This window comes from Eurosta solidaginis, chromosome 5 (genome assembly GCF_040869045.1).
Source record: "Eurosta solidaginis isolate ZX-2024a chromosome 5, ASM4086904v1, whole genome shotgun sequence".
Lineage (NCBI taxonomy): Eukaryota > Metazoa > Arthropoda > Insecta > Diptera > Tephritidae > Eurosta > Eurosta solidaginis.
The window spans coordinates 143645604-143670678 of NC_090323.1; the positions used below are offsets into that span (position 1 = coordinate 143645604).

Genomic DNA, 25075 nt, shown 5'->3' on the forward strand with positions numbered 1-25075 from the left:
TTATATCAGCCATAATGCAAAAAGTTTCATATTGCATGGGAATTGAGCAACAGTTCACACCCGTCTATCACCCGCAAGCTAATCCCGTCGAGCGTAAGAATAGGGACATCAAAACACAATTAGCAATACTTGTTGGCAATGAACATAATACGTGGAATCTAAATCTACCATCAATCAGATTCGCACTAAATACTGCCAAATGCCAAAGTACTGGCTTTACTTCAGCATACTTAACTTTAGGAAGAGAGCTACGCACTCTCGATGACGAACAATATGACGTCAAAGCTATTGTGGAGTCCGAAAATTTTATTCCACAAATTACGCCATATCTCAATAGAATCAGCACTGAATTGAAACGTGCAAAAGAAACACAACATCACATGCAAGACAAAAACAAAGACAACTTTGATCAGCGGAGACGCCCTAAAGACGACTTTGAACTTGGTGCAGAAGTACTAGTCACTACACATACTCTTAGTCAATCATCGAAAAACCTCACATCAAAATTTGTCCCGAAAAGGGACGGACCATAAATTATCATCCGAAAAGTTGGCTCAACGTCGTATGAAATCGCTTCTAAACAAAACCCAAATTTATCGCTGGGAACTTACCATGCTTCCTCACTTACAAGATTCAATCAAGGCAATCAAGATGAGTCTCCAACACCTGTACGGCCTTTGAAAAGACGAGGACGACCCAAGAAGAATTAAACAAGTGTTGTCGTGCCCTCGAGACGAGTTAGTCACGCCAAAGGGGGAGAATGTAACGTAGCAAGATAACGTAGCATAACATATTTGAAGTATTTTATAAGACAACTGTATGGCAACTCCTTTCACTTTAAAACTTTCGTTACCATGGTAGTAGTAGTATAACTGAAGAACTATGTTTGTCTCTTTCTTTCTTTTGCATTTGCATTGTATAGCATTTTTCTTAACAGGATTGCCTTAAAATAATTTTGCTCTGGCGCAGACTATAAAAAGGCTGCGCACTCTTAATTTTCAAACATTTCGTTTTGCGATCGGCGACATTTTTTCTGAACAACAATAAATAATTATAACGAAACAAACCAGTTTTCGATTTTCTTCATTTCAACGAGAGTAGAAATTATTCAATTTAAACTCTACATGTTTTATTAAACGCACTTTCACCAAATTTTATATTTTATAATTTATTTAATTTATAGTTTTGAACTTCGCTTAGCAAATAGAAATGAAAATAGTACTCACAAAACTGATTCTCAATTCTTCCGGTTGCAGCTCAGCTCATTCTCAATTTCTTTTCTCGCATGTAGTTGCCACACTTGATTGTTTCGAACAAAACTTGTAGTATAAATGTTTGACATAACATTTTAAATAGAGAACTTGTAAGTTATAGAAAAGTAAAGAATCAAATCACTAGAAGGTAATTCACCACTGGAGTAACTTTACATGCAAGTTTAATTTTCGTAACACTTTAAGTTGAAACGATTCCAAAACAACTCAAACTTTTATGTTGTCGGAAACATCAACATTAAAAAAAGGATGTTTTTTATTATCTTATTAAATTCGTTCGCGTGAGTGAAAGCTCGTATAAACTTGAACAAAATGTTACTAACTTTGGAAAAATCCTGTTCGTTCAAACCAAACTTTTGCAACAAGAGGGCGCAATTTTGCATTTCACTTGAAGGAGAAGTTGCAAAATTGTACCCGATAAATAGGTGTCCCGGTATCTCATAATTGGTTGCACAGCAAATTCAAAAAAGGGTTTTTCGTTTTATATTGATAACTGAAAAACTAGTTTTTTGTTGTTTTCCCCACTTTGTGTGTTTTTTCGATTTAGTGGTTTTCTTATTTTGGTATTTTTTTTTTAAACAAGTGGCACCATAGTCATAAGTACAAAGTAGAGAGCGCAGTGAGCGTAAAATTCGCTTTGAAATTTGCTCACGTATTGACTGTTGATCGCTGTTGAAATGACCAGTGAGATTAGTTGTGTTAACAGAAAAATCAGTTAGATTGACCAGGAATCTGTCAATTTTACAGAATTTTGTTAACTTAAGAGCGGCAATTTCTCTTCTGTTGAAATGACTAAACTAATTTGTTCGTTTGACAAAGAACTCGGTCGGATTAACCGTAATTCGATCAATTTCACCGAATCTCGGTTAAGTCAAGAACAACAGAACCCATTTGTTGATTTTACTAGCACCATTTCTTTCAGTGTAAAATAGCCATCATTCCGTGAGCTTTATAGCTCCGTATCACGCTCAATTCTCACGGGAATGCTCTGGATCATTGAAAGATTTCAGAAGGGCAAAGTTCGTTATATTTTTGTACACCTGAGATGTGGTAGGCAGATATCGCTGTTGTGTTTCACTTTACACATAAGGCTAATAGCCAAGCAGCGACATCTTTTTCTAAAAAAGTGGGTCCAAACTAAAGACAAGAAATTAACAAATTATCTGGCCCACAAACCAAACCGCTATCTGGATTTATCTGGATCAAATTGTTGTTGTTGCATTTACATGCAAAATTGTTTATCTGGCTCGGGATCTTTGCAACCGGATGATGCCTAGTAGGTCGCTTTAAAGAAATACAAAAAGAAGAAGGACTGAAAAAAGTACTTTTGGACTCCGCAATCAATCTCAAAGGGATTGTAAAAGTAATTGAAAAATTAAAAGATAATTCGTGTATAAAAACTTAATTAATGTAAGAGGCTTTTCGGCCCGCACTTTCCATTGTTTTATCAGATATTTCTTGCTGGTAATAAACGAAGGCAATTAGAAACACCAAGGAATATCAAATAATATCCATCTTAGTTATCATTGCTGTTAAAGTGGGGTGGAAAATACATTTTGAAGGGAGAGACAGTCGTTTCTAGCTATGAACGAGCATCTAGTCGCCTTATTCGAGATTCTACAACTTAACGTTTATCTGCCTCAGCAGAAGATGCGGCGCACGGAAATAAGGGCCGCCATATAATTGTTGGCGAATTCAATACCGGAGAAGACAGATGCCTAGTCGGAAGAGTAGCTTCATCTCTTGGTGGAAGAAATAATTACCAAAAATTTTACACACAAGCCCCGCGTACGACAGAGGGTTTCAAGACCGGAAAAAATGTATGATGGAACTGTATCTGATGACGGTTTCCCGCTTACATTTTACAAGTTAACTTCGAATTTAAGATATTTTTTATCTTTCATTCTGAATTTTAAATGAGTATTTATTTAGGTATTGAGGAACTGTAATCGCAGAAATTTAATGGCATTTAAATTTCTAAAAGGCCGTAGGTGCATTTTACTGATAGAATAAAACCAATTCAAAAGAATTCACGAGCACGACTTGATTGTTGACACTGCGAAAATGGGATATATGCTGCTGTGTCTGAATTAAAGCTCGGTTTACAGCTAAGACGACTTTGCCAAACTACATTCAGTACCACCATCATCTACAAAAGAGACTGGAAAGGACATTTCCGAACCATTCAATCCAAACTAGACTTCAGACATTTCTTCAAGTTATATCATTAGCCTGATTTTGGATAAGATAATTAAATCAGCAGCTCTAAGCCTTAAAATCTTATAATGTTATAATACTTGTCTTTATATATGGCGAGAAAAAATTGAACCATCGCAGTATTAGATAAGTTAGTCGTTAAATTATATTATATTATAGACAAATTCTCTTCGGCATATTTATGGCTTCCAAGGAGGTCTAGCGATTATATAAATGCGATGGATGTGACCAGACCCAGCTAGCTTTACTTTTTGTTAATATTTATCACCTAGCTTGTAAAAGGTGTAATAACACCGTTAAGTATGACCACATCCAATCACCCCTTTATTCACCGTAGAAATAAGGATCTTATTACCTTTCCCAAGTAGTTGTAATGTAAAATTGTCGATACTTTTAGTCGTACGGTAATCCTTATTACCCAGCTCAGCTGCTGAAGTTTGGTGATATAATGTGTCATCTATATCTTCTTATTATTATTATTATTATATTATATTATTATAAATCTTATAAAATAAAGTCGCTAAGTGCCATGTACGCACATAACTTCACACAGAATGCTCCGATTATAAAACGGTTTTTTGCATTTGAAAGCCTAGCTACGTGAGATGGTACAGTTAATATAATTTGAAGGTATATATTATACGGGCGTGGCAAATTGCCAAAATGTAGTAAAAAATCATGAAATTTTTGTTTATACAGCTATAACTCATAAATGGATGGATGGATTTAAAAGATTATACTTTTCAGTAAAACTTTGAAATATTTGCCTTCGTTCTCTATCAAAAAAAAATACTTGATTCCTTTCTTATATCAGCCAAATTGTTTAAACAAAAGTAACATTTTTACCACAAAATACGTATGTGTGTGGTTTTTTGGTGTCAACTGTGCGATCAAATTGCTTTTGAGTGAGGCGACACATAGCATTCGCTGCGTTATTTAACTTCGGGAGTACATTTATATGTATGGATGTATGTATGTATTTTCAATCATATCAGCTTGACATATTTATGTACATATGGAAATATGTAAAAATATTGAACATTTCCTTAAAATTTGAAACAAACGTTTTATTTTTTGGTATTTTTGCATGTACATATATGCTAATATTTGTGCACTAAGGAAATTTAATTCTTCAATATTTTTTTATGCTAAGGTAATCCTGGAATGTGTTTATACAATATGGCTATCAAATGGAAGCTGTTTATGAGTACATTGATACGGGGAATTTTTTGTGCCCCTGGGTGATTAGGGTCTCTAGATATAGGCCAAAACGTTGACCTGGGTACCCCTAGACAGTGTTTACACAATATGGATATCAAATGAAGGCTGTTGATGAGAGCTTTAAAGTAATTTTCATTGCCATATTCGATTTAGTCGCATCAACCTGGCAATACTGATAAATATGCATGCGAAGCCGAAATAAAGACATGAATTAATAATACCCACGTATCTCTTTACATACGTACTATTTGATTTGCCTGAATTTTGATATATAAATTTGCCTACATTAGTATTTACGATACTTATTTCCGAGAAGTAGACCAGAGACGGACTGGGACTGGGATTAGGACTAGGACTGGGACTAAGACTCGGAGTGGGACTGGGACTCGGAATGGGACTGGAACAAAATACATACCACCCTCTGGGACTGGCAATAAGGGATGAAGAAGAATGAAAAGAACTTGAAAGAAGAAAACAGAGGGAAGGAGAAGGAGAATGAGAAAGAGATAGAGTGAGACGAAGATAGAGATAGATGAAGCGAAAAAGACGGAGGGAGGAGTGAATAAAAGGATTAAGAAAAAGTCAAGAGGGGGGTGGGCAGAGCTAGACGGAAAAAGCTTAATAAAGTGTGTGCAGATAGACCAAATTTAGGGCAGAACAATGTCTGCCGGGTCTGCTAGTATACTATAAGAAAGAGAGGACAAAGATTTTCTATGTAGAGCAAAAAACCAGCACCCAAAAATCTCATAGTAATATGCGGTGGTCTTTAAGCTCTAGACACGTAGCAAAAAATATGTCACATTATGACACAATAGAAGTGGTTGGGCATAACACAGTCTAGGCGTTTGGGTTTTAATATCCAACTTAATATAGAAGGCCTCTTACATTTGTTGCGAGTCTCTCTTCGAAAGATTTGGAACGGTTTTATGAAATAGAGATATAAAGATTTCAAATCAACCCGAGTGCAGTACAATATCTGACTGGTGGAAGTAAGTATATGATTCACAATTAAGTAGCTCGTTTTATGGCTTGAAAAAGGCTTTCTAGAAAATACCGATCTGGCTAAAAAGTTTCAGGGGAACTATACAGGCGGTGGAGGGCCATCAGCTACCTGGTACTTTTTTTAGCTGCTTTGGCATTTCAACTTTTGGCGCAGTGCGTTTTTTACATTATTTCAGAGAATTACAAAAGCAAAATACATGGAATGCGTGTGGTTGTTTGCATGCACCCTGCCCTCGAGCTGTTATTTTGTACATTTCATTCTCTCGTTCATAAAAATGCCCTTTTTTGGTCGACTGTTTCTTAAGCGATTTCATCTCAAACCATTTAGCCAACTCTACTAGCTTACTTCGTGCTGTTGCTCTGTTTGCAATTCCTTAATCTACCAAGCGTTTTATTTAAAGTAGCTTGCAAAAAAAGCTGCTATTTTCGAGCATATTCGAACGCTCGCTTACTTACCTCTCTATATTCTGTACATGTGGTTTCTATACGGTTGCTGATATACTGCCCATCTATTGGGACTTCCAACATGGTACCTCTATCATGATCGAAAATGATTGAAATGATCCATTGCTCGAGCATTGTTCCGTTCTTATTTCATCGCAAGTTTTTGAAGAAGGTGTATAGAGCATCTTGCTCGCTGTAAACAAACTTCGGGTTCCGATTATTTAGAGGTACCTTTTGAAATTCAGTAAGCATTTGAGTAATGTAGTAGTTAACCTTGGTAAAACTTCTAGCGCGTGATGCTTTCTTCCTTAGCTGGATAGTTAGAGACGCTCATGATCCGCCTGCGTTTTTTCTTCATATGACCCTGTTCTTTCTTTTTTTCAGTTTCAGCATTGTGCTATCTTCAGAGAACAAAAAATTCAAGGGGTTGCGTAGCGCAATATATAGCTTCTCCAACCCAATTGTCAACCTCACCTTCGAGCGGCGAATCCCGTTTCACTAACAGACGAGGCTCTGGCGACCCCAAGCTCCTCATGGAACTTGGGGGTGGGGAGGGAGGGATGGCCTGAAGGTTTAATGTGGCCATATAAATCGTTCCCGAGATGGTCGGGCCAGCACCTTAATGGTGCTGTGTTACCGGAGCGTATCGGATCTGTATCCGACAAAGGACCATCACATCGATAACACTCCCCAAAGCCTTCGGGGAGTAACCTAATCGCTACAACAACAACAACAACAACAACAAAAAATGCCACAAGATGGTAAAACGCCAGAGTAGGTTTATCTCCAAACATAATTTGACAAGGAATGACGGAAAATCGTTGATGCAAAATTTACTCAGGCCTTTTACTTTTTGGGTAAAAACAATTATGCAAGGATTTACGCTAGAGAGTCGAAGCAGCAGTTTCGAGATCGTCCCATTTCAGAATCTTTTTCAAAAAGCACTATCTCAGAACACGGTGGAATAACGCCCTATCTCAGAATTTTTCTCAAAAACGCCCCATCTAAACTCAAACTCAAAACGTTTTGACATCAGCTGGTGCGTTTATGAAAAAAATTTTTAGGTAGAGCGTTTTTCAACCGAATTCCGAGATAGGGCATTCTTGAAACAAATTTCGAAATAGGCCGGGTTCAAACATTTTTTGAGATAGTAGGAGCAGTATCCCGAACGCTTTAACTCTTCTATTTGGCACAACTATTATATTACTATGTTAGTGTGGTATCGATCTGATAAACATTATCGGCTTAAATTCCGCTTTCATTAAAATGTCATACTAATTTGTTGAAGGAAAAGTCTTTAATTTTATTATACTGTGCAATTTTGCTTTTAGCCAAAATTTCCGGTATATCATTTGCACTCACTGTACATCTTGCAAGCATATAAATTCAGCTTCTCAAATAATGCTTTATATGTAACTAAATTGTCAAATCTACTCGTGCATTAATATTAATTTGTTGTTCGTTTCAAAGCGAAATTTATATTCATAGACTTCTTTGTATCTCTTTCAGAGTTTATTATCATACTAAATTTTGAATATTCTCATACATTTTTAATTAACTTTTTAAATTCCAGTTTCGATGCAACATTCATAAGTCCATTAAAAATACAAACTTTCAAAAACTGCTTTCCGTTGTAATTAATTCCTATACTCCTTATCTTCTGTGGTAAATTTTGTTAACAAAATAGCCACATGCGCACTCAAGACCCAAACAAAGATCCGAAGTGATTTTCCATTATTTATACTAAGTCGCTCTTCCCGTTCGTTCATATCCGTGCAACAACGTTGATTTGTGGTGAGGTTCCTTAGCCACACTCAACCACTTTGAAAGATTTTGTGGGCAATATGAACTTTAGCTATTGAGTATTTGTTTATACAGATAAATTTATGTGTATTTATGTGTATGAATGAGTGGATATGCCAAATATTTATAATATTAATGCAGCTGATATATTTACTTAATGCAATATTTTAGTTAAATTTGAGTACATTAACAATGTTGCCACTCAAGTTTACACACACACAAACACACATATATATATAATATATAAATTGATATATATAAATTTCCTGAAACCCAATAATGAAACACATACACATGTAACTAAAAATACATATTAAACTTGTTGCCTCCTACGGTGTGTTGTGTCGTAAGATTATAAAATTGTATTAATAATTACTCTGGTTATCTTTGAATATATTGTTATTAATATTTAGGCGTGTCTGTGTGTGTTAGCTCTCTAAGCTCCTCCTAGGAAGTTTACTAAATGGCCTTTTGTGGTTTCTCTGTCAATAGAAAATGTGTGAATATAAATACAGCTTTGATTTTGATCGTATAAAAAATAGAAATTCTTCTGTCGTTTTCGAAAATTGTGTGCAAGAGTAGTAGTGTAGTAGAAAGAGTAACTAAATGAAAGTGTGGGGTTATTAAATAAATTCACAACAACAATAAAGCAAGCTGCCACTCCTGTGTACGAAGACAAATCAATCATCATTTACTCACATACATACAAGGCAACGGAGAGATACGCACAAACACATGTAATCATCAGCCGAAGTAAAACTCACATATACACACGCATATGGATACAAACTACAAATTTACATGTGTAGCATGAACAGCGGTGGGCACCACTACATTTACACGGTTCACCAAATTGAGAATATGTTAGTTTACACGAACGTGTAGCGAGCACGAAAGCAAAATCAATTATTTATTTAGTTTGATTTCAATGCTTGAACGGTGAGCACGTGTCACACGCACTCTTTGGTACTCTGTTTTAAGCGCGCGTGCGACAATTTCTTACTGTACGACCATAGAAATCAAACTAAAAGAGCTGTCGTTGATTTTAACGAAGTAGCCATTGTGCTCTCGCTTATCGTATACATATATGGTCGATTACCAGGTGCTAAATTCACGCCCACCCCGGAGCATGAAGTTCACGAAATTACTAGACCTTGGGAGAAATGGATGAACAAGAAAACAGAGAGTATAAAAGCAGCACAGTCTGTGTAGTCAGGAATCAGTTTTGATTTAAGCACGCTATTGGTTGTGAAGTTAAGTGTTATTGTGAAGTACTTTTAAAGTCTAATAAAGACGATTTTGCATTATTGAGTATTGGAGTTATTTATTCAACAGTTTAGCGATTCAAACGTTAGCAGAAAGTTGCAAATAGGCGAAATTCCCCTAAGTTCGGTACAAAAGAAATTAAGAATTAACAAGCAAGGAAAAAAATGTTAGGGCTAAACCAAACTTTATAAAACTAGCCGTGTGCTCTCGCAAATAAATTAAAGGTATTTATATTAGAGAAATTTAAAAAATGTTGCAAACGATTATTAGTTAGCTTTTCGGGAACTGAGTTTTGAACTCCAAATCTCCTACATTCATACTTTACACTAGTGTAAAGGCTAGTGGCCTCCACTCAGCCTATGAATGTTCCGCTGCACTGTTTTTAATTGATCTCTATGTTGCCTTTTTGTTGCTTTTCCTTTTATACACAATTGGGTACATACATAATCCAAATTGTGTGGAGTATTTACAGGCCCGCTTCAACAGGATAAAATAACATTGGATTTTTAACAGTGCCTAGTAACCATCGCCGTGTACACAAATTTTATAATTTTTCTCTAATAGCAATACCAAACAAAAAAGTATAAAGTAATGTGAGCCTATCTCGTAGGTAAATAAGGTCGCCGATGATTTGGTCGGTGATAAAAAGTGAAAAGTGGCATTACGCTACCGACAGTCTTACACCCAAAAACACGTGCATCCGCAATTGTACCTAAAATCCAGAGCCGTAATAAAACCCTCAAATCTTTTGCCTGCAGCACTTGGGGTAAATATAAAGAGACACTCATTTCCACTTACAAAGCAATTGGCCGGCTCTCAGAACCCCTACGGGCTGTTTTTTTATGTCCCCAGAACACCATCTACAAAATGAGGCGAGAGTACTCTCCATTAGGGAGATAAATAGAGTGCTGAAAAAACAGTTCATATTGAATACTTAGAAATCTGAGCAACCCAACAGACATCTCATTGAAGAGATCCCGCTCCCAGGGACTTAAGAAGTCATCTCCGCAAGCATTATGAGGAAATACCGCACCTGAGAACCCAGCCGTGTTTAGACGAAGAACACAAAAAGTCCTCCGTGATATCCTCAAAACGGCGTTGGACCTCTACGTGCACGATGGACACAGTTCTTAAAGTCAAACACCCTAAACTCGCAGTAGAGGGAAGCAACCTCCCCAGGGAGGCGCGAGTCAAATTTTACTAAATTCCTATTTTGCGTTATAAAGCTAATCAACTCCCCAAGTTTCATCACTTCACCAATATTTTTTAATGCTCTTTAGCGTTTTTTCCATATTTCGAAATTTTCGATATTGGCAAATTGTTTCCATATTGATTTTTCTTGTCAATAAAAATTTTGGGAACCAGCATCAACATTAGCAACAACATCAGCACTGAAATCCAGCGAAGAATCAATATTGCCAATAAATGCTACTTTGGACTAGGTAGGCAATTGAAAAGTAAAGTCCTCTCTCGGCGAACGAAAATCATACTCTACAAGTCACTTATCGTACCCGTCCTGCTATATGGGGCAGAAGCATGGACCATGACAACAGCAGATGAAGCGGCTTTGGGAGTGTTCGAGAGAAAAGTTCTTCGAAAGATTTATGGACCTCTACGCGTTGGCGATGGCGAGTACCGAAGAAGATTTAATGATGAGCTGTACGAGCTATACGCAGACATCAACATAGTCCAGCGAATTAAAACGCAGCGGCTGCGCTGGCTAGGCCATGTTATGCGAATGAAAGATGATGCTCCGGCCAGGAAAGTGTTTCTATCGGAACCCGCCTATGGAAGCAGAGGTAGAGGGCGGCCCCCACTCCGTTGGAAGGATCAGGTAGAAAACGATTTAAACTCCCTTGGTGTGACCAATTGGCGCCGGTTGGCGGAGCGAAGGAGCGACTGGCGCGCCTTGTTGGACGGCCATAACCGTTTAGACGGTTAAGCGCCAATTAAGTAAGTAAGTAAGTAAGTCAATCCACGTAGCAGGTTTTATCACTTTGTCGGTCTTTGGTAATAAAGTATCCAATTTTTTCCGTTTATCGAATTTTCCATATCGAAAAAGTGGCCGTGGTTATCCTTCAATTCCACAACCGATTTTTGTGCGCGATTTTCAGAACTTTGCCAACAATTTATCAAATTTTAAAAATAAATCTGTTATCTTTAAGGCTATTTTTGGTAGATTTTTCTTTTTTTCTACTGCTTTTTATATACTATATTTACGAATAAAGATTTATCAAAGTTACTGATTTTCTTTAAAAAATGTTTGTATTTCTAGGTAACAATTAACAAGAACATACAAATCGTTCGTAAGTACATTACTTAAGTTAATACTAAAAAAGTATGGTTTTCATAAAATCTTGGAGGTGAAGATTAGAAATGGCATTACTTATCAATTAATCAAACGCAGGAAAACCAACGTGCCACGTGAAAACTAAAACTTTTAACTTTTTTACAAAAACTAGCACTTTTGCCCAATGGCTGACGAAAAGTAGAATTCGATTTTATTTTCCTGCTTTTTTAGAAGGTCTAGAATTGTAAAAGAATTTCGTGTAATGAAAATTTTCTGTAACAACTTAATCTGACGACTCTAATGAAACTGAGTAATTGTCATTTAAGGTCTTATTATAAATCATAACAATTTAACGCTTAGTCGCCCAGGCAAGTTTGGCCTTCCAAATTACCTTTTTCGAGACAACTCGAGAACCAAGGGAGATCAAGCCCAAGTCCCCTACTTCCGCTGAAAATTGCGGGTATCCATGACTTAGCCCACGCCTTTGGACTTTTATTTTTTGCACTATATCTTGACAATTACCTTAGTAGTATGGTTTCATTTGACTTGAAAAAAGTTTCAATTGAAATGAAAAAAGTTTCATTTAAAATAAAAAAAGTTTCATTTGACTTGAAAAAAGTTTCATTTAGAATGAAAAAAGTTTCATTTGACTTGAAAAAAGTTTCAATTGAAATGAAAAAAATTTCATTTATAATGAAAAAAGTTTCATTTAAAATGAAAAAAGTTTCATTTGAAATGAAAAAAGTTTCCGTACCAAGCATAGCTTTAACACATAATTGCATACGAAGTATGCAATGTGTAAAAGATTAAAATATGCAAAAAGAAGGCAATTGGGAAAGACTTCACAACAGGCATGACGTAGCTGAATGCGTTTACAACCATTTCAACTATCGTAGGGGTGCGAGTTCGACTCCCACTCCCGGGAGAAAAGGCTTTGAAGAGATTTACAAGGTATAATCGAAACAGCTGTCGCCTTGTCCGTCCTGATGTCACGTTGTTTAAATTTTTCCCAAATTATTAAATAAATTAGAAAAAAGTTTCATTTGACTTGAAAATGCTATATCATACCTCGTAATTCAGCCTCCTTCATATAATGCGTCTCATAACTATAGCAAACTTATTTCTTCAGAGAACTAACTGGTGATGCTCCTAGAAATAAAAATATGGAAAAGTACAGCTATTCATCATTATTCCTTTTTCGAATTGACCGTTATAAAAAGCAAAACACTTCATAAGTTCTGCTTATAAAATCGTTTCATACCTCTAGCACTCAGTTCGAAAATTACCATCTGAGGGAAAAGCAGCTTCTTAACGAACTTCTTCTTTTTTGTAAGTATAAATCTAAGCCAACGGTGATAAAAATGACACGTGGAACAAAATTAACTGAAATCGAAAAAGGCAAAATTTTGATTTTAAACGAACAAAATATAAAAATTAGTGAAATTGCAAGAAAAAAAATTGATCGGAGTCGCAAAGTTGTGAGCAATTTTTTATTAAATACACCGGAGTACGATAAGAAATAATTTAGTGGTTCAAAACGAAAGCCTTATGATCGCGAAAGGTGAAAATATTAAGAAACGCCAGTAACTCCTCGCTGAGCTGTTTAAAATTGGCGACGCTCGTGAGGACAAGCTTAAGCAAATCAACAACATGGAGGGTTCTCCAAGAAGCTCCAAATATTTGCCACCAAAAATTGAAGATTGCCCCTTTTTTAACAGAGCGACACAAAAATACTCGCATTGAGTTTGCCAAGAAACATATGGACTGGTCTCAAGTAGGGAAGTTAAATTTTTTTTCAACGCATCTTTATGTCTCGCCTTTTGTTGCAGGTTATATTTTCAAATGAGAAAAAATGGAACTTAGATGACGTGGACGGAAATAGAATATATTGAAAATAAATTTTGTGGGTCCTTGATGATTTAGGGAGCATTTACAGGCGACGCCGTGCTAGAACTGCAGTTTGTGAGCTCAAAAATGAAAAGTTCATATTACGATAATGTACTTCATTGCAGGTTTCTTCCCTTTTTACGAGCAGATAATGAGAAACGGTGGACTTTTCAGCAGGACAATGCACATACATGTCGGTCGAGGGACTAAAAAAATTTTTTCTGAAAACGGGGTTAATATTTAGGATTGTCCAGCTTGTTCCCCGACCATAATCCATTGGAGAATCGGGATTATTAGCCCGTAGAGTCCATGCCGAAAACCACCTATATATATTGCTCCGCAAACGAAATTAAGTGTACCATTGTGGATAAATGGGAGCAACTGGAGAATAGTTTACTTTTAAATTTAATAAATTCTATGTATAATAGAATTTTCCAATGTATTCATCAAATTTAACATCTCATAAATTAAATACATCAATCAAAAAACTCGAAATTTAGACAATTTTTTAAATGTGCTATAGTTATGAAACGATTTCCTATATCCAATAAGGGCACTCTTTTGCTTTTGTACAACGTTAACAATAATAGAAGATAGTAATTCGTAAAATCTATCTATTGCATATCCCAAAAATTTGCCAGCAGTTAGTTCTCTAACGAAAAATGTGTGCTATAGTTATGAAACGCACTTTACATGACTCATATGTTGGATTATAACTTCGAAATTGCTTGGTAGATATGAATACTTATAACAAGCAACCCCCATTATCAGCTTCCACTTAGTTCTCTTTTCGAGAATTAACTTATGGTTACGCAGATCCACATTTTGTCTGACATCTTCTAAACAGGTTGGGATATCTTAAAAAATGTTCTCTATATTAAAACGCCCTTGAACACCTTTTGTTTGTTATCCATACCGTACACTCGATATGTTTCAAAAAAATCAGAACTGGATTTGAAAATGCTGTTTTTGTAATGCTTCAGTCTACAGAAAATCTGAAATCTATCTGCAATAATAAAAATACCATATATCAATATTTAATAAAAAAAAACAAAACATGAAACTCAGTTTGAGTGGTAGTTTTCGATATCGATTTTTTATCGAAGTGTTATCGATAACTCATTGACAACCCACAGATAATAATCAGATAAGAAACCAATAATAAGCCGTTTGTCGGTAATAGCAAAAGGAAAACTCGACGATAATCTTTGCTATCGACAATGAGCCGATAACAAAACGACACTAAGTCGATACCAAACACTTTACATCCCGATAGTCACCAAAATCGGTTGTTATCGACAACACGTCTAAAACAAACCAATAATAACTGATAACATGTCTATAACCTAACCGAACAGCATCTGCAAAGTAGATGAGTTTTCACTGAGAAGTTTCTCCTGGCAGAAATACACTCGGACTGTTTGCCAAATCAATATTTTGCTTTAAATTTTGAAGAAAAGCTATTATTTGCACGCCCTGATAATAACATGATATTAATTTTACAGTATCAAAAAGCAGACTAAAGAATTTCCGAAGCCAAAATGATAGTTTCAAACAAGAAAAGCGTCTAAGTTCGGGTGTAACCGAACATTATATACTCAGGGTGAGCTTCAATTGTACATTTCATTTCAGATAAATTACTTTCCTACATAACACGTGGCACCACCCTTTTAAAAAAAAATATCTTCCCATTTCCTCTTACGATCAAACTTGATAAGTGAAATATCATTGATTCAAAACTATTTTTTGCTAAGTTATAGGTTATTATTCTAGTCTACGACCAAACCGACCCCGTCCATTTTTTCTAGAAATATTTCTTCTTATAGGGAAGATTTGTGTACCCAATTTTATTAAGATCCGTTAATTTTCTTCGAGTTATGGCTCCCGAAACATAGAAAATTGCTTAGTCATAAAAGGAGCACTGCCACCCCCATTTTTTTAAATTTGAAGTTTTTCCTATTTATTGTTATAAATCTACTTGGGAAATGAAATACCATTGATATAAAGCTCTTTTTTGCAAAGTTATAGCTTATTTTATTCGTCCACTACCCTTTTAAAAATCTTTTATATAAAACTGGGCGTCGTCCTTAACCGATTTCGTTAATTTTTCTTCGAGGGATTCCTTATAGTAAAGGCAACCTCTCTGCCGAATTTTGTTACGATAGATTTAACGATTTTTGATTTATCATTAATAATATTTGTAAAATTGATTTTATCACAAGTGGGCGGTGCCACGCCCATTTTAAAACTTTTTTTTTAATTTTTATCAAGAGTCTCAATATCAGTCCACACTTCAAATTTCAACATTCTAGGTAATACATTTACTAAATAATCAAGTTTTATGTGTTTTCCAAAATGTTATATATATAAAAAGTGCGCGTGGTTATCATCCGATGTCGCTCATTTTCAATACCAATCTATTCTAGGTCCAGATAACCTCGTGTACCACATTTGGTCAATATATCTCAATATTTACTCAAGTTATCGTGTTAACGGATGGACGGACGGACGGACTGACGTGTTTTAATAAAAATTTTTTCCGATACTGATGATTTTGATATAAGAAAGTCTATATCAATTTCGATTCCTTTATACCTGTACAACCAACCGTTATCCAATTAAAGTTAATATACTCTGTGTGCGTATAAAAAAAAACTTCGGTAATGAATCAAATCAAACGATCTCAGTGATAGTGAGAAAAGAGTTCAAAATAAAAGTGAATCACTGTAAAAGATTGAAAAAAATTTTTAAAAAAAACCATATCTTACTGAGAAGTCCTTCTTTGTGCTTGGCAATCAGTTGTTATCCATTGAAACCCGAGCTGCTATTTCTGGGTAACCATTAAATATGCAAAGCACCTGAACAGCGGTCGCCTGGCCTAAGGGAGAACTTTTTGATATGACCAAAACTCGAGAATGGATAACTAATGGAAAGGTACTCCACCACAGAAATCAATGAAAATTGTGCTTAAAATGCTCTTTGAGACTTAAACTACAGAAATATTAAGTACATAAAATCTATATATTATTTCTAATTGCTGTTTTTATGTACGCGTCCCTTTTTCGCTTTTATTTGGAATCCAAATCTATAAATAAAGTTTCAGTTGTAAAGATGGAGATTGGAGCTATTAGCGAGCTTTTGGCAATTTTGGACGTAGTGCTTTGGCACTATTGCGAATATTTGCACTGCATTACCGGCACTTGTTACCATACGCCAGATGCCAGCGCAAGCTGTAAGCTGTAAGGTTTCAATTGATTGATGGAACAGCTGATTTCTGTTGATATTTGATAAGAGACTTTTATATTGGTTGCGGAAGATGCGCACGGGTCCGGCTCGTAAGTTATATTTTGATTAAGTTTAGCCTATTCGTTGAAAGGTATAAGTAATTGTAGGTGAGCAGGAAGTATGAAATTCGTAGAGCTTAAAAGTTCATAAGGAATAAAACGAGTGGGTGAGTATAGACCTTGGGCATCACTGGTATTTCACTGGCGAACCTGCTAAGTGACATAAGAAATGCTTGGAAAGCAGACAAAAAACTAATTAAATTTTTCATTGAGCATAGGAAGTTATCTCATCATAAATTTGATTTACTTTGTGTGTCTCCAATATTTAATGTTGCTGTTATGCCAGATTGATGCATTAGCTCCTGTTCCATCAAACTGCATCAAAAAGTCATTTTTCGTGGTACTCATCACGTTTGCACTCTAAGTCGATGGTGTGTAGATAACGAAATTATATTGAAATACTAGCAGACCCGGCAGATATTGTTCTGCCCTAAATTCGGCCTATCTGCATATATTTTAATAAACTTTTTCCGTCTAACTCTGCTCTACCCCTCTACACTTTTTCCTAATCTCTTTATTCACTCCTCCCTCCGTCTTTTTCTCTTCATCTCCATCTTCGTCTCATTCTATCTCTTTCTCAGTCTCCTTCTCTCTTTTCTCTTCTCTCAATTTTTTCTCCTTCTTCTTCATCTCTTATTGCCAGTCCCAGAGGGTGGTATGTATTTTGCTCCAGTCCCATTCCAAGTCTCAGTTCCAGTCCCACTCCGAGTCTCAGTCTAAGTCCCAGTCATAGTCCTAATCCCAGCCCCAGTCCGTCTCTATTATACTTCCCGGCAAAAAGGCTCGTAACTACTAATATAAGCAAACTTATATACGAAATTTAAGGCAAATCGAATAGGACGTATGCAAATAAGTATGCGGGTATTATTAATTCATGTGTTTTTTCGGCTTCGCATGCATATTTATCAGTTTTGCCAGGTTAATGCGACTAAATCGAATTTCACAATGAACTTCAGAGCTCTCAGCAACAGCTTTCATTTGATATCCATATTACACACACGTTCTAGCGATATCCGGGTCCATGTTTTGGCCTATATTTCGAGACCCTAGTCACTCAGCGGTGTAAAACTTACTCTGTATTATAGCACACATCAACAGCATCAATGTGATACCCATAATGTAAAAACACATTCCAGGTGTATCCGGGTCCACGTTTTGGGCTATATATCGAGACCCTATCCTCCCAGTTGTATGAAAATTATCCTGTACTATAGCACTCATCAACAGCTTCCATTTGATATCCATATTGTATAAACACATTTTAGGGGTACCCGGGTCCACGTTTTGGGCTATATCTCGAGACCCTAGCCTCCCAGTTGCATGAAAATGATCCTGTACTATAGCACTCATCAACAGCTTTCATTTGATATCCATATTGTATAAACACATTTTAGGGGTACCCGGGTCCACGTTTTGGGCTATATCTCGAGACCCTAGCCTCCCAGTTGCATGAAAATTATCCTGTACTATAGCACTCATCAACAGCTTTCATTTGATATCCATATTGTATAAACACATTCTAGGGGTACCCGGGTCCACGTTTTGGGCTATATCTCGAGACCCTAGCCTCCCAGTTGCATGAAAATTATCCTGTACTATAGCACTCATCAACAGCTTTCATTTGATATCCATATTGTATAAACACATTTTAGGGGTACCCGGGTCCACGTTTTGATCTCAAGACCCTAGACACGTAGCGAAAAAAGGTAGACGTTGGCCGATTCTCAGACCTACCCAATATGCTCACAAAATTTCATGACAATCGGTTCAGCCGTTTCGGAGGAGTTCAGCCTCTAAAACCGTGACAGAAGAATTTTATATATTAGATGGGCTAAATTGGTCAAAATGGGCATTCGTGGCGTATACGTAACATTAACGAGAATACGTTAATACATTAAGGTACTGTTAAGTAAATTTACATTTTGGCCGAAATCTACAGAAATCTTTACACTCGGAAAATAATAGACAATAATTTCCAAAAAAGCAATGCTTCGGAATGGAATGTAGAGCATCGTTCAAAAATGTAAATATTCAAAATTTCGTTTGTGCTTATTTACTTACTTAGCCATTCAAAATATACCTAAATAATCATACAAAAATCAAAAAATTACTCTAAAAATTATTATTAACTGTTTATCCATTGATGCAATTTTGACTCATTTGTGCTTGAAATGCATCGAATTTTGTTAAAAAACACTTTGTAGCATTTTAGTTCTTATTGTCATGCACTTTACTATTCACTGCTTATCCATATCACTTTAGCTAAGCTAAAATATATAATTTGCTTTACTGTTTTGCAAATTTTCGAATCACTTGAACTCAAGTAGAAAGCTCTCCACCACTTGAATCGTTGCAACGTTGTTGTTAATACAGTTGCTTAAATATTAAATGTTATTCGCAAAAAAAAAAATCTTTTTTATGTAAACAAAAATCTGTTTGTATGTTAAGTAGATTTTTCGCAGCTGACTTACTTACACACTTACTAAGCTCATCCATGTTCACTTACATATGTATTAACACTTACGATATCTAGCGCTTAGCTGGCAAGTAAAATGTAGCGGAAACTCTGTGCATCGTATAATTTAGCATTCATTATTAAGAATTCACATTTTTGCATTTATTTTTATATCCCGCTTTTTCGCAATTTTTTTTTTTTTATTTCATCTTTCGCGGATTTTGCTTACATATTGTTGGGCATTAATTCTGTTGTGCTATTTTTATGTTTTCCACTTAGTGCTAAATCTACTGAAAGTATAAATTTTTAACAAGCATTTGTAAAAACCTCCTTTGGCTTTTTAGTCGCTCTTTCTCCGGATAGTACAGAGACAAGAACAAAATGGAATGAAATATATTTATGCATGTACATATGTATGTATGTAAATACTTTTATTTGCTTGCAAGCCGCTATTTGCTGCAGATATTTTTAATTTTTTGTTGTGGGACAGAGTTTTCATGACCTTAACCTCAGAACTTAACTATAAAATAATAATGAATGTAGAATACTCTGTCTCAGTTAATTCTGATTATCTGGAGAAATTTTGCTTTAGCGAATTGTATTTAACTCAGTTTCAAGTTTTCAGCTAGAAAAAGTTCTATAAAATTAAGTCACATGTGTCATATGACTTGTTCAAACATAACGGATGTGAGATTTCAACTTGCATAACGAGGTTTATTCCTAAAACTACAACAGAAATTTCGGTAAAAGAATGCTTTGAGTGACGGATGTGATATGCCACCAGATAACAAATTACCTACTTTCAAAAATATGTATATCTGATTCTAAAAAGTATTCATATTAATAATTAATATGTTTGAAGCAGATTTCTTCGCAGTAGATCCGACAGAACAGATATGACACGAAGTGCCCGATGACGTGAAAATCAGTCCAGTAGATTGGCTCTTTTCCTCTAAGAAAGTTAGGGTCTTTAAAAAAGTGTGGCAAAATTTTCTTTTCCCATCTAAGTATCGCCTTATAAAAAACAAGAAACCAGCCAAGTCGCATTTCGATCAGAAAAGTGTGGCTCAGTTTTTATGAGGGTGCTTCGCGGACTTCACGTGCAAATCACCCAAAATCAAGCTCTAAAAAGTATTGAAAAAAATTTGCCTAACTAGATGTGGTGAAAATGGTGTTATGCATCAATAATAAAATTGGTATGAATTGAAAATTATAGTGACGCAAGACCTGACTTTTATGGCTTCTCCACAAGGCAAGAATATATATCAATAGCCATGCCCTTCAGCGAATCGCATCAGTCCCAAACTAGCGCAGAACTGTCACATAAAGAGTTGGCACTTGCTCTTAATCCCCCTTCGCAGTGCTTTTATTGACACTTTTAACATTGTGATGCGCTACGAAATTGCAATTACTCCTTTTTGTAGACCTTTAGCGCTTGTTCAGTTTAGTTTAATCGCAATCGGTTCTGAGATGATTTATTGATTCATTTAAATGCATACATCTCAGATTTAGTAGCTCTTGGTACCAATGTGGCTGCCAAATTTTCGCTATTCAACGGATCAGCACCAGTTCGCGAGTAGACATTATACCTTTAGAGCCAAACTCTCGCTTTTCGTGACGGGGTCCTCATTTTTTCTGCATGGTAAACATAGTATACTTATAATTTGCAGATACTTTTGTTAATGCATTATGAAAGTCCCCTCTCCTTTTTCAAAAATTTAAAAAATCGCGATTTATTTTGTGCTATAAATTATCGATTTGGGCCCAGTGTAGGTACCCTCCCTTCTCTAATAATTTTGTTTTCTGCAAAAAAAAAAAAATGTTACCCACAAGTTGCACTAAATTTTTAAACTAAATCAGCTGGTTCTATGCTAAACGGCTCTGCTTGTAGGTAATGACACAACATTTCTTATTCCATGGAAAAGATTTTGTGAAAAGAACACACATTCTTACAAAAAAGCTGAAATGAGCAACAGGGCGGCATTGTTTTCAGAAAAGAAAACCCCACAAATTTATATGCTTTCCCTCCCACATAAATTGGCGCCCATTTACTGTCGCTCAACAAATATTTTTACTAAAGCACCAATTGTCCGTCTTTATGCCTCAGCAATTTTCTCTTGCTAAAAAGTTAAACAAACAGATTTGTTGGTTAAACTTGGCTGAGGCAGGAGGAAATCATTTAGCAAAGAGAGAATATCTTGGTTGTATGAAATTCATTCAGCATTGCAGTACAAGTTTATTAGCAAAGTACACATTTTCAAACGACCAACAACAATTTTTTCATAATTTTTTTTTAGTTTTGTTTGAGCAAGTACTTTGAATGTGTATGTTTTGCTTACTTAGCATCAATTTAGATTAGTTGTTGTTGTACGTACATATATAAAAAACATACACATATGGATATGAATGTCTGTATGTGTGTGTAGTTGTAAAGCACTTTAATGTTAGCGCAGCTAAACAAATAACACTAACAACAAGTCATAAAGGTAAAGGTTAAAGTCGTTTTGTTTTTGCAATCCAAAAAGTTCGGATACTCAGAATACAGATTTGCATGGAAAAATCGCGGCCTAAACTTTTTTGTAATGAAAGTTTTAAAAATGTTTATAGCATTTAGTTAGTGGTTGGTTAGTATTTTTCCACAATGTAATGTATTTCTAAAATAAATTAAAAACTTGACCTGCAATATGAAGTGCGTTTTGGAAAACCACTCAAATGTCATAACACCGAACAATATTAAGAGCTGTGTTTTTTGTTAAATCTATATACATATGCACTTAAACTTTATACGGACTGTCAAGTGCATAACTCTATCTACACTTCTGAAATTGCTACGCAGAAAATTAGTACTTCTAAAATTCAATACGCATTATACTCAGATGGAACTGAAATACGTGTCTTGTGTTACCTCTACAAATGGTGTGTGTCCACTATTCACGACAACCGATTCAGCTTTAGGTTATAAACTATGGCCAACAGAGGTGCGTGCCTCCGCTATTCGGTACAACCCGTTTTGTAGCTTGTTATTTAACCACTGTCGCTAGATGGGTCTCCTAAACATTATCTAATTGATTCTAAGCGTTTTTTAACCGCAAATATAGATGTATAAACATGTAAAAAAACACGACTAATATAAAGTATATATATTTTGTCAAGCAACATTTTTAAAGCACAAATATGCATACCAATGCTTATTTCTGTCCAAAACATCGCATATGCATTTCGGAAAAGGGGCGGTGCAACGCCTTCTACTAGAAAAATGGGTAAATCGCCTGTATCCCGCAAATATTTGAAGCCGATATCCAATATTTGGTGAAAATGTTATGTGTATGGGAGAGTTTAAGTGGGGGTGGTATTGGTAGAGTGTGTGGGAGTAGGGTTGCAGTAAGATTGAGGGAATGAAATTGATTGAAAGGAACAAAAATAGAAAAAAAATTAGAAGATTCAGAATTAGATAATTTTCACAAATTCGCTCCAGTGCATACACAATTTGGGCTAGGTTGAACTGGCCGGTCAATAAAAGCGTTAGAAAAAATATATAAAAATAATTATTATCGATCAATTTCAAGCAGAGTGCTAGATGAACAAAACAATAAATAGCGTTAGTAGCTGCAGTTTTTCTTCACAATAGTGTACATACTTTTTTCATTGAGTTGACAGCATGAAATATAACCACGTCCCAGTTTGGTCACAGTTGACAGATGGACACACTGCTCAAACTAATTTGCCATATGCAAATTATGCCAATTATATTTCGTTGGTATATGCAATTTAAACCACAATAAAGCTGTCTCCTGCATCTCAAACTTATATTCCACAAATAATCATTGGGATTAGTACATCTACACTTAGTTATATATATTTTTGCCTTAATATTGATGTTAGACAAGCAGTAAAACGAATGACTTACTATTTTCGGAAAGTTAAAAGTATTCAGACGGCTATTAAATTTTTTCATTTATTTTATTACTCATATTGTTAAATATATAAACACATACAAACATATGTATGCATTTAAGTGCAAGCTCTCAAGATACATATATAACTATGCATGTATGTATATATATTATTTATCAGCAACGGTTAGGTTAGAATTGTCGCACAGAAAACGCTTGGAAGGACAATATTTGCCTATAAGAGAAAAATCTAATATTGATAAAAGTTTTGAAATTAAATATTGAAAATGTGTTTAAAGAAAAGTTATTAAAAATTAAATAAAATACTTTTTTCTTAAAAATCAATCGCAAACAACAGATATTATCACTCCAAAATGAATTTGTCTCGCTAATTAAATACAAATAATAATACTCAAATCATATATATTATTTCTAATTGCTGTTTTTATGTACGGGTCCCTTCTTCGCTCTTATTTGGAACCCAAATCTATAAATAAAGTTTCAGTTGTAGTAGATGGAGATTCGGGCTATTAGCGAGCTTTGGGAAATTTTGGTCGTAGTGCTTTTGTTTAGCCATATTTTTTTAAAATATTTTGCCAAAAATAAACGATTTTGAGCACATAAATAAATCTATTTGTACTATGGCACTATTGCGAATATTTGCACTGCATTACCGGCACTTGTTACCATACGCCAGATGGCAGCGCACGCTGTGAGTTTTAATTGATTGATAGAACAGCTGATTTCTGTTGATATTTGATAAGAGGCGTTTATATTGGTTGCTCAAGAAGCGCACGGGTCCGGCTCGTAATAGTAAACAGCGGAAGCATTGCTATAAATCACTGCTTAAAATCCAATGTTACTAAGCTGCTGAACGAGCCTGTAAATATTTGGATTAAAAAACATATGGTATATACATGGCGTCTTCCAGGCGGAATTAACTGCAATATAGGAGACCGCCCATTGTCTGCTATCTAAGAATACCACACCCGTGGCAATTTACTTTGACAGTCAGGCGGCAATAAAATCCCTCCAAGGCAAGAAGACTTCATCGAAATTAGCAATAGAATGCAGACAGACCATAAACGAACTTACATCGCGGTGCGAAACAGCTGCTGTATGGGTACCAGGTCACAGCGGTGTACGCGGGAACTGTTCTGAACAACCAGAGTTAAGCCAGGTGAAAGACATTGTTCTCTTGCGTGCAAATACTGGCTCATATCATTTTTTACCAAGAAGGCAAATTCCAGATGGACGCTGGAATCCACACGCGAGGTGTCCAAAAAAACCTGACCTCACATAAATGAGATCCGAACTAGGTTCCTTATTGGCCTCAACCGTCTCTCCTTAGGTCCACTGATCGGGATATTAACAGGTCACTGCCTGATGGAAATGGCCACTTCGAACGCATGGGAATTCCCACCAACGATTTTTGTCGGAGCTGCAGGGATGAATAGGAGATAGGAAGCGTCAAGCACTTACTCTGTAGATGCCCTGCTGCCGTATGGAATATCTGAATAGGCATTTCATCGACTGCCTAGCAGTACTTGGCTCTACAGAAACCGAAAACATTATACGCTACATCAGAAGGACAAATTGGTTCAAATTCTTACACATCTAATAGAGGAAGGGCTATAGCTCACATAGTGATATCACAATGGGCCAGCTGGCTTAAGTGTGCCCCTCACTTTGCTGGGGGAACCTACATATATCTACCAATTTTATATAAAAGGATAGCAACAAAGAAAACAATACTTAGAGACAATTTACACAGCGTGTAGCAGGGCATTCAAATGGGTGAGTAGATAGAAGCATCCTTAACACCGGTTTGAAGCATTGGTTACAAATTTTGCTGTTAAAGCGCGTATGTGAATATTCCACACAATTTACTAGCTGATGAAGGTGTGAGATTCGGAAACATTTCCTAGTAACCATTGCCATGTTTAAGCTAAAACAAAAACAATTATTTGGTTTTTATTTTA

The 25075-nt window shown here is 35.7% G+C and overlaps 1 protein-coding gene across 13 annotated transcripts in view; it reads left to right on the plus strand.

Annotated features, from left to right (window-relative positions):
• rgn (regeneration) overlaps positions 1 to 25075 on the plus strand; it is a 399549-nt gene that overhangs the window by 248800 nt on the left and 125674 nt on the right. The window contains exon 3 of one of the 13 annotated variants that reach the window (XM_067789677.1): positions 11500 to 11530. The exons of the other annotated variants lie outside the window; for them this stretch is intronic. The gene's annotated coding sequence lies outside the window, so the exon portion shown is untranslated. The remainder of the gene's footprint in view (positions 1 to 11499; positions 11531 to 25075) is intronic. 13 annotated transcript variants of the gene reach the window in all.